The 8,936-nt window shown below is 41.9% G+C and overlaps 1 long non-coding RNA gene across 1 annotated transcript; it reads right to left on the bottom strand.

Moving 5' to 3' along the window:
* Positions 1 to 4,864: 4,864 nt before the first annotated feature.
* Positions 4,865 to 7,723, bottom strand: LOC143272963 (uncharacterized). Its single transcript, XR_013050652.1, has 3 exons — positions 7,636 to 7,723; positions 6,776 to 6,892; positions 4,865 to 4,937 (listed from the first exon to the last, which is right to left on the bottom strand). It is a non-coding gene; the product is annotated as an uncharacterized LOC143272963 (long non-coding RNA).
* Positions 7,724 to 8,936: the final 1,213 nt, after the last annotated feature.

Genomic DNA, 8,936 nt, shown 5'->3' with positions numbered 1-8,936 from the left:
TGGAGAGCAACTCATAACCTTGGCAGGAGCCTGTGATGTTTAGGGGAGTCCATGGGACCCCATTGGCCAGCAACTCAAGGCGGTATAACCCATTCCTGGTACTGGAAGTTTTACTTGATGGCATATAATATCGAGTTGGGCCATTGTCTCATCCATTATTTGGTGACTCCATTTAAATTCCTTCCATATATGTGCATATTTTAGGAATCTTATACAGTGGTAGGTTCTATGTGGTATTTTAAAAGGCCTTTAGTGTTAGTATTCTTCCTCATGGCCCCTCTTTTACTCTGATCTCCCATCTCTAACCCGTTAATTCTCCTATTCTAGTTCCCCTTTACGTCTCCACAACACTACATCCCATTTCCCCTTCCCTGGGAGATCCTCTCCTCTCCTCTGCTTCCTTCCTAAGTACATAACCTCTGTGGTGATTCATAGCACACATATCAAAAGCTTAAAAGCTAACATTCACATATAAGAGAAAACACTCAATATTTGTCTTTTTTAGTCTGGGTTACCTCACCCGGGATGATTATTTTCTAACTCCATCCATTTACCTGCAAATTTCATAATTTAATTTTTCTTAACAGCTGAATAACATTCCATGTGTAAATGTACCACATTTCATTATCTTAGGTTGTCTTCACTTTCTGGCTATTACGAAGAGAGCAGCAACGAAGACGAATGAGCAAGTGTCTCTGTAGTAACATGAAGAGAACTTTGGGTGTATACTCAAGAGTGGTACAGGTGGTTATTGAGGTCCGTAGATTCTTGGCTTCCCGAGGAATCTCCTTATTGATTTCCATAGTGGCTGTACAAGTTTGCACTAACACTAGCAACAAATAAGTGCTCCCATTTTCCTGCATTCTTGCCAGCACGTGCTGTCATTTGCTTTATTAATCTTGGTCATAATAAGTATAAGATAAAGTCACAGAGTAGTCTTAATTCGCATTTCTCTGATGGCTAAGGATGTCCAACATTTCTTGAAGTGTTTCTTAACCATTAATGTTTCATCTTTTTAGAACTCTTTGCTTAGTTCTGTACACCATTTTAAAACTAGGTTATTTGTTTTCTTGATGTTCATTTTTATTTTTTTCCTTTTATTTTATTTTATAATACCATTCAGTTCTACATATCAGCCACAGATTCCCTTGTTCTCCTCCCTCCTGCCCCCCTCCCCTTCCCCCCAGCCCACCCCCTATTCCCACCTCCTCCAGGACAAAGCCTCCCCAGAGGACTGAGATCGACCTCGTAGACTCAGTCCAGGCAGGTCCAGTCCCCTCCTCCCAGACTGAGCCAAGTGTCCCTGCATAAGCCCCAGGTTTCAAACAGCCAACTCATGCAATGAGCACAGGACCCGGTACCACTGCCTAGATGCCTCCCAAACAGATCAAGCCAATCAACTGTCTCACCTATTCAGAGGGCCTGATCCAGCTGGGGGGACCTCAGCCTTTGGTTCATAGTTCATGTGTTTCCATTCATTTGGCTATTTGTCCCTGTGCTTTATCCAACCTTGGTTTCAACAATTCTCGCTCATATAAACCCTCCTCTTTCTCGCTAATTAGACTCCCGGAGCTCCACCCGGGGCCTAGCTGTGGATCTCTGCATCCAGATTCCTCAGTCCTTGGATGGGGTTTCTGGCATGACTATTAGGGTGTTTGGCCATCCCATCACCAGAGTAGGTCAGTTCCCGGCTGTCTCTCAACCATTGCCAGCAGTCTATTGTGGAGGTATCTTTGTGGATTTCTGTGGGCCTCTCTAATGCAAAACAAAACAACTCTGAGATACCACCTTACACCTGTCAGAATGGCTAAGGTCAAAAACACTGAAGACACTTTATGCTGGAGAGGATGTGGAACTAGGGGAACTCTCCTCCACTGCTGGTGGGAATGCAAGCTTGTACAACCACTTTGGAAATCAATATGGCGCTTTCTTAGAAAATTGGGAATCAATCTTCCCCAAGATGCAGCTATACCACTCTTGGGCATATACCCAAGATATATTCAATCATACCACAAGAGCACTTGCTCAGCTATGTTCATATCAGCATTGTTTGTAATAGCCCAAACCTGGAAACAACCTAGATGCCCTTCAACTGAAGAATGGATAAATAAATTGTGGCACATATACACAATGGAATACTACTCAACAGAGAAAAACAATGACATCATGAGGTTTGCAGGCAGATGGATGGATCTAGAAAAAATCATCCTGAGTGAGGTAACCCAGACTCAGAAAGACAAATATGGTATGTACTCACTCATAGGAGGATACTAGATGTGTAACAAGGATGACTGGACTGCTACTCACATCACCAGGCAGGCTACCTGGAAAACAGGACCCCAAGAAAGACACAAGGATCGCCCAATGATGGAGAAATGGCTGAGATCTACATGAACACCCTGGACATGAGTGGGAGCAATGAAGGGCGAGGGTCAAGAGAAAGAGAGCCTGTGGGAGCGAGAGATCCCAGCTGGATCAAGAACAGAGAGGAAGAACAAGGAATAGGAGACCATGGTAAATGAAGACCACATGAGAAAAGGAAGAAACAAAGATGTTCATTTTTAAAAATATATTCTGGAAGCTATCCCTCTATCAGATGTATAACTTGTCTACATCTTTTCTCACTCTGTGGGTTGCTGCTTTGCCCAAATGATGATATCCTTTGCTGTACAGAAGCTTTTCTGTTTCATGAGGTCCCATTTATTTGTGGTTGTTCCTGTGCTAATGGTGTTCTGTTCAGAAAGTCTTTTCCTGTGCCAATGAGGTCCCCACCATCTCTTCTATAAGGTCCAGGATATCTGGTCTTATGTTGAGGCCCTTGATCCATTTGGAGCTGAGTTTTCTGAAGGGTGATAGACATGATCTTTTCTTTATAGATTTTTTCTTATGAATTCTGGTAAAGACTTTTTTTTTTAAATGAAAACTGCTTGGCCATTAGCTCAGGCTTCCTACTGACTAGCTCTTACTCTTAAACTCAGTCCATTTCTGTTAATCTATTTGTCGCCACGTGTTCTGTGGCTTTCTGGTAAATACTTTTAATACTTGCTGTTCCTATGCCTTGAAACTATCATTCCCAGAATGACACACCACATTTTCTTCATCTGCTCATCTGTTGGGTGGCTGGGTTTACTATATACAAATATATATATATATATGCATAAAATAGATATATACATATGCATTCACTGTAGCTCTAGTGCAGAGTGCTGCAGTAAACAGAGATGTGAAGGTATAACTGTGATATGCTAACTTTCATTCCATTAGCTATACACCCTAGAGTGGCATATATGACTCATATGGTAGCTCTATATCTAATTTTTTAAAGATCCTCTAAACAAATTCCATAGTGACCATATTCATTGTAATTTTTTTTTTGAGACAGAGTTTCTCTGTGTAGTTTTGGTACCTGTTCTAGATCTTGCTTTGTAGACCAGGCGGGCTTCGAACTCACAGAGATCTGCCCAGCTCTGCCTCCCAAGTGCTGGGATCAAAGGCGTGCACCACCACCACCCGATTAATTATAATCTTTTAAAAACAGAGATATGTGATTTTTTTTTCAAGTAAGAAATGGCAAGAGGGAGGCACTCTGAAAAGTAGAAAGAAGGTCTTAGTCATATTTCTGATGCTATAACAAAATGCTTGAACCTGGGAACTCATATTTTAAAAGGGTTTGTTTAGGAAAGTAATAGTTTTAGAGTCTGGAAACCCAAAATCACCACCATTTTTTTCATCTCTGTCAAAGTCTCCTTTGGCTTCATCATAACACTGCAAAGAAAAGGGAAGAAAGTAGCTAAGTTCAGAAGAGGCCAAGTTCTTGAAGTATCTTTGCTTTTTCTTTTCTTTTCTTTTCTTTTCTTTTCTTTTCTTTTCTTTTCTTTTCTTTTCTTTTCTTTTCTTTTCTTTTCTTTTCTTTCCTTTCCTTTTCTTTTCCCTTCTTTCTTTCTTTCTTTCTTTCTTTCTTTCTTTCTTTCTTTCTTTCTTTCTTTCTTTCTTTCTTTCTTTCTTTCTCTCTTTCTTTTTTTGAGACAGGGTTTCTCTGTGTAGATTTGTGCCTTTCCTGGAACTCACTTTGGAGACCAGGCTAGCCTTGAACTCTCAGAGATGCGCCTGCCTCTGCCTCCCAAGTGCTGGTATTAAAGGTGTGTGCCACCACCGCTTGGCCAGTATATTTGCTTTTTAATAACCCATACTTATAAAAACTTACTCTTTGAGACCAGGATTGGTTTTTGCTAAAGGCAGTGACCCCACTGACATATTGACTTCCCTATAGGGGCCACCCCTCAAGGTTCTCACACTTTCCCAACACCACTGTACTGGGACTAGACTTCTACACGAGTCCTTACAAGACACAATGAACTATGTCAAGACTATATCGGGACGCTCACTAGGAACTGGATTAACTTGGCCAGCATCTTGGTCATACAAACATAAAGGAAAACACTTCTTTTGTATAAGTCATGCAGCTTTTACTATAGCAGCCTCCCCATCTGCTCTGATTTTGTGCTCTTTTAGTGTCTTACATTTTCAGTTTGAGGATCTGGGCCTGTGAGCTGGGAATGCAGTTATAATTCTGCATTAGACTAGGATGTTCTCAGAATCTCCATGCAAGTATCTCTGACGCTCCCCCATCCCCCCACCATCCTTTTCCAAAGCTGGGGCTCAGCTAGTCCTTCTCTCTACCTGTATCTCTGATGCTTACCCATCCCCCAACCGTTCTTCTCCAAAGCTGGGGCTCAGCTAGTCCTTCTCCCTATCTGTATCTCTGATGCTCCCCCATCCTCCTAAATCCTTCTCTCTATCTCTAAGGTCCTTGTCCTAGGTTGCTTTTCATTGCTGGGATAAAATACCGATTAAAAGCAATTTAGAGATAAAAGGATTTATTTGACTTACAGGTCACATCATCCAGGGAAGCCAAGGCAGGAACCTGGAGGCAGGAACTGAAGCAGAGAACACAGAGGAACACTGCTTACTGGCTTGCTCAGTATCATTTTGTATATAGCTCAGGCCAACATGCCCAGAGATGGCATCACCTATATCAATAAAATGTTCCACAGACATGCCCACAGGCCAATCCGATGGAGGCAATTACTCAGTTGAGGTCCCCTCCTCCCAGGTGACTGGTGTTAAGCTGACAAACACTGACCAGCACAGGCCTACCACACCCAAGTCCCACGTTTCCATGGCTTCCCTGCTTAGTGGAGGCATGGACTTATTGCCATTAATTGGGATTCCTGAGTTTATCCAGTGTCCCTCCTTCGTTGTACTTGAGCTCTCTAGATCCTCAAGGCTTCTTGAGAAACTACTCTTCCCTTTGCTGTGGGGCTAGAAGCTTAGTTGCTACCCCTTCTGGAAGTTGTATTTCACCTTTGTTTCAGCCCCTACTCATATAGAATATTCTGTAGCAAAACAAATGCTTATTATGATATTTGTATATACATTGGAGCATTCCTGATGAAAATAGGAAAAAAAGAGGCTGTAGGATTAGACACACTTAGAAAAATCTGTCCATTAAATGTAACACATACCATCTAAACATGTACATCACTGGAGGGAGCTATTTTCGCAGATAACATGCCTTCTCAAATGCTGGATGGTACTATTCTTCAGAAGACAGGGAATTCCCCTTTAAAGTTGACCCTTCCCTCCAATATTAATTGACCTTTGGCATATTCACTGTACCATTGAACTGAACTCTCTCTTGACAAAATGTAAATAAGTAAACAAAAATAAAGTTGCATATTTTCTTAGGCCAATTTTGGTTTAGAAGAAAACATTTTTTGAGAGGTCAAGCTCAAAATAATTTTGGAATTCTAAACATGTTTTATAACCTCTGTTGGCAAGAGATCTGTATCTGCAGAATCCATAAAGCGTTTAAGGTATGGTTGATACGGAAACTATAATGACCCTGGAACAGGATACTTCCTGGAGATTAATGACCAGCTGGGAGGGGTTGATGGCCTGAGGTGTAGTTGAGGGCCATTAACCTCAGACAGTCATTAAGGCCCAGGAAATGTCCTATGTCTAGGTCGTTATTGTTATTATAAATTGAAAATGGAAAAAAGAAACAGGCATACAGATTATTTGAAGGGTGACTCCATTTCCAGTGGTCTGAACAGGGAGTGTTCTGGGAGAATTTATTCCCCCATCCATTAGCTAACCCATCTCCCCGAACCCTCTTGTCACTTCGCCCTTCAACTGATGGCTCTTTGTGCTGGGAATCCCTGAATTCCCCGGGTGCTGGACTGGAGCATTCCGCTGCCCTCCTTGAAGTGACTGGTGAGCACACAGTCCTGCGGAATGACTTTACCGCGGCTCCAAATTGCATCCTGCATTACAGCTTGCTTGCTTCCCCAGGGACCCGCTGTTTTCTTCTCTATTTAGCTGCAATAAATTTCCCACAGCTAAATTTTAAGCTCTTGACTATTTTGTTTGTGCTTATTTCCCAGACCCTTAGGGGTGAAAGTGCACAGCACTGGCTTAGCAGTTGCGTTTTACCTCTAGTCAAGCCAGCTATGACACCCCAATGTAGTTCCTGGTTCACTTCCCAGAAAGCACTGTAATTCGGATGGCTTTGGAGTTCCCCATGGGTCATATTTAGTGTTGAGTGCAATTAAGTTTCACCTGTTTACAGCTGTCTTTTATCTAAGAAACTAAGAACCATTCAAAATGTGCAAGGTCTTACTTGAAGGCGTCTTATAGTTCTTTAGGACTTTGCAAGTGGTGAGATGGGAATCGCTCAGCACAAGTGCTCTGAGATAGATCATGCTGCACTTACCTTACTCATCGGCCACGGGAAACTTCAGGGTGGATTTTAAGAAATCCCAGCCTTCTGACTCCAGCATCATGTTGCCGTGGCTCTGTGAGGCTACTCTTTCACTGATTTAAGGGATACCTGAAATTTTGAGCAACATGTCAAATTAGCCAGAATTCATCATCTGTGAGTACAAAATAAAGAAAAGATTAAAAAATACAAGTCCTAAGCGTTTGCCTTGGTTGGCAACATGAGCATTGTAGAACAGTGTGATGCAATGTAACACTAAGCTGTGATACTGTATGGGTTCCAGCACTGTGTCTATACTCAAAAGGCACCTCCTCTTGCTATAGAAAAGCCTGGAGTTCTTAGGATTCCTATGTTTCTTTGACTTAAGACATTGAAAAGCTCAGTGTAAACACAGCGCTGAATTTCCAACCATTATTATTTAGCATAATCTCAACTATTGAGTCTTCCAGACCATATTTAGCCTGGAAATTCAACATGCCCAAAGTGGTAAAATGAAATCATATTGAAGTATTATGATAATATCTTTTTCAAATTCCTGTTGGTGTAATCTATGTAATCCCTTTCCTTGGCAGGCTCTTCAGAGTAGTTCATGGTCTCTCCGAGAGAAGTCCTTTTATGTCACCGTTTCGTTTTCACATTAATAAGTCTTTATTGAGCACCCCCCCTTTTTTTTGTTCCAGTCTGCACTCTACCCTCCAGCCCTTGCCTTGTCTGTCATTCCTGATGAGCTGGACTAACCTTCATGCAAGCAGCAGTCTGGTCTTTGCATTTGGTAGCACATCTTAACATGGATGTCACCCGAGAGGCTGTGACATGATGTGGAGACACATGTTCTTCCCATCAGCTGTCCTTACCTGTTTTCTTTTTAATAATCTTTCACACTGAGTTCATTTCCTTAGGGTGCCTACTGGTTTCCCAATTTGCTTTAATTTACTTCTTGTCTAGGACTCCTCTTTGTAGAATTTGGAATGAGTTATTATAGGTATGGATTAGGACATGTTATAAATGATTGTGACCTATTGGTCAACCCCTGTTGACATCATCTCCCACCAGGATAATTCTCTCCATGTGTCATATTGCGCAGGAATACCCAACACCATCTCTGAATGTTAATTTTAGCCACATTTCCACCACATCCAGTGTTCTCCTTGCTGAAGTTCCTACAGTCATTTCCGGTGTTCCGCACAGAAGTGCCCGGTGTATGTCAGCTCTGTCACTGAAAAGGTAGTGTAGGGGAACCTTTGAGGAACCTCAGGTCACTTCTTCAGATTATTTTATTGTGTCTCTATGGGGAGTCTCAAGAGGCATACGTATTCTGAACATATACTCACCATGTTATCCAAACAAGGGGGAGAAAGGGACAGCGTATTGAATAGTAGCAACATGTCCATCTTCATTCTCAAAAATATGGAGGGAGGGAAAGATACAGCTAAGTACGTTTATCTAAGAGGTTCAATTCAGTATAGGCTTCCAGCTACTATTGTAATACACTACAACAGAAAGTTCTAGTGACTTTCCAATATTATAAAAGTCTTATGTTGTTTCAAAAATCTTTTCCTCCCTTCTTTCCACAAAGTATAGACTTCTCTATCCTCAATCTTCTTGCCAGTTTTTTTTTTTTTCTCCATGGAGGAGCAAGAGCAAATGCTTCACTGTTTGTCTGCCTATGGTTAGGCTCAGCTTGCTGTTTGGTTCACCGAAGCTATCATGAATCCCCTCTGTGTAGCAGGCTTATACTTTTTGGCTTATTCCTGAGTAGGCTCTTCTGAAGTTCTTCCAAATCCTTTCCTTCCCATTATATACTTCCTCATGTGAAAAACAATCTTTATCTTTCCCGTTCCGAAATTTTCTTTTGGGTGGTCAGCCTGCCTAGCCTAGAATATACCTGGAAGTGTCAACTGGTCCTGGAACATCACTGGCCCGTATCATGTCACATAGTGGAGCCGGAAGCTGCCTTGCCACCTTTTCCCTGCCTTGTCACACCTGCCAACTCTTTGTTTTTCTGTCAAGTAGCCATGGGTGCTGGCCAAATACACTGTCTGCTGGAGAACAAACTGCCCATCTTGCCATCTTAAGAATGAATCGATTCATTTAAAGCTCTCTTGTTGATTTTCAGTAGTAAGTTATCCTCCTGCCCAAGGAATGGTGTCTCTTC

Source organism: Peromyscus maniculatus, chromosome 4 (assembly GCF_049852395.1).
Source record: "Peromyscus maniculatus bairdii isolate BWxNUB_F1_BW_parent chromosome 4, HU_Pman_BW_mat_3.1, whole genome shotgun sequence".
Lineage (NCBI taxonomy): Eukaryota > Metazoa > Chordata > Mammalia > Rodentia > Cricetidae > Peromyscus > Peromyscus maniculatus.
Note: the sequence above shows the minus strand (reverse complement) of the source record. Positions and strands in the feature narration are given on the sequence as shown.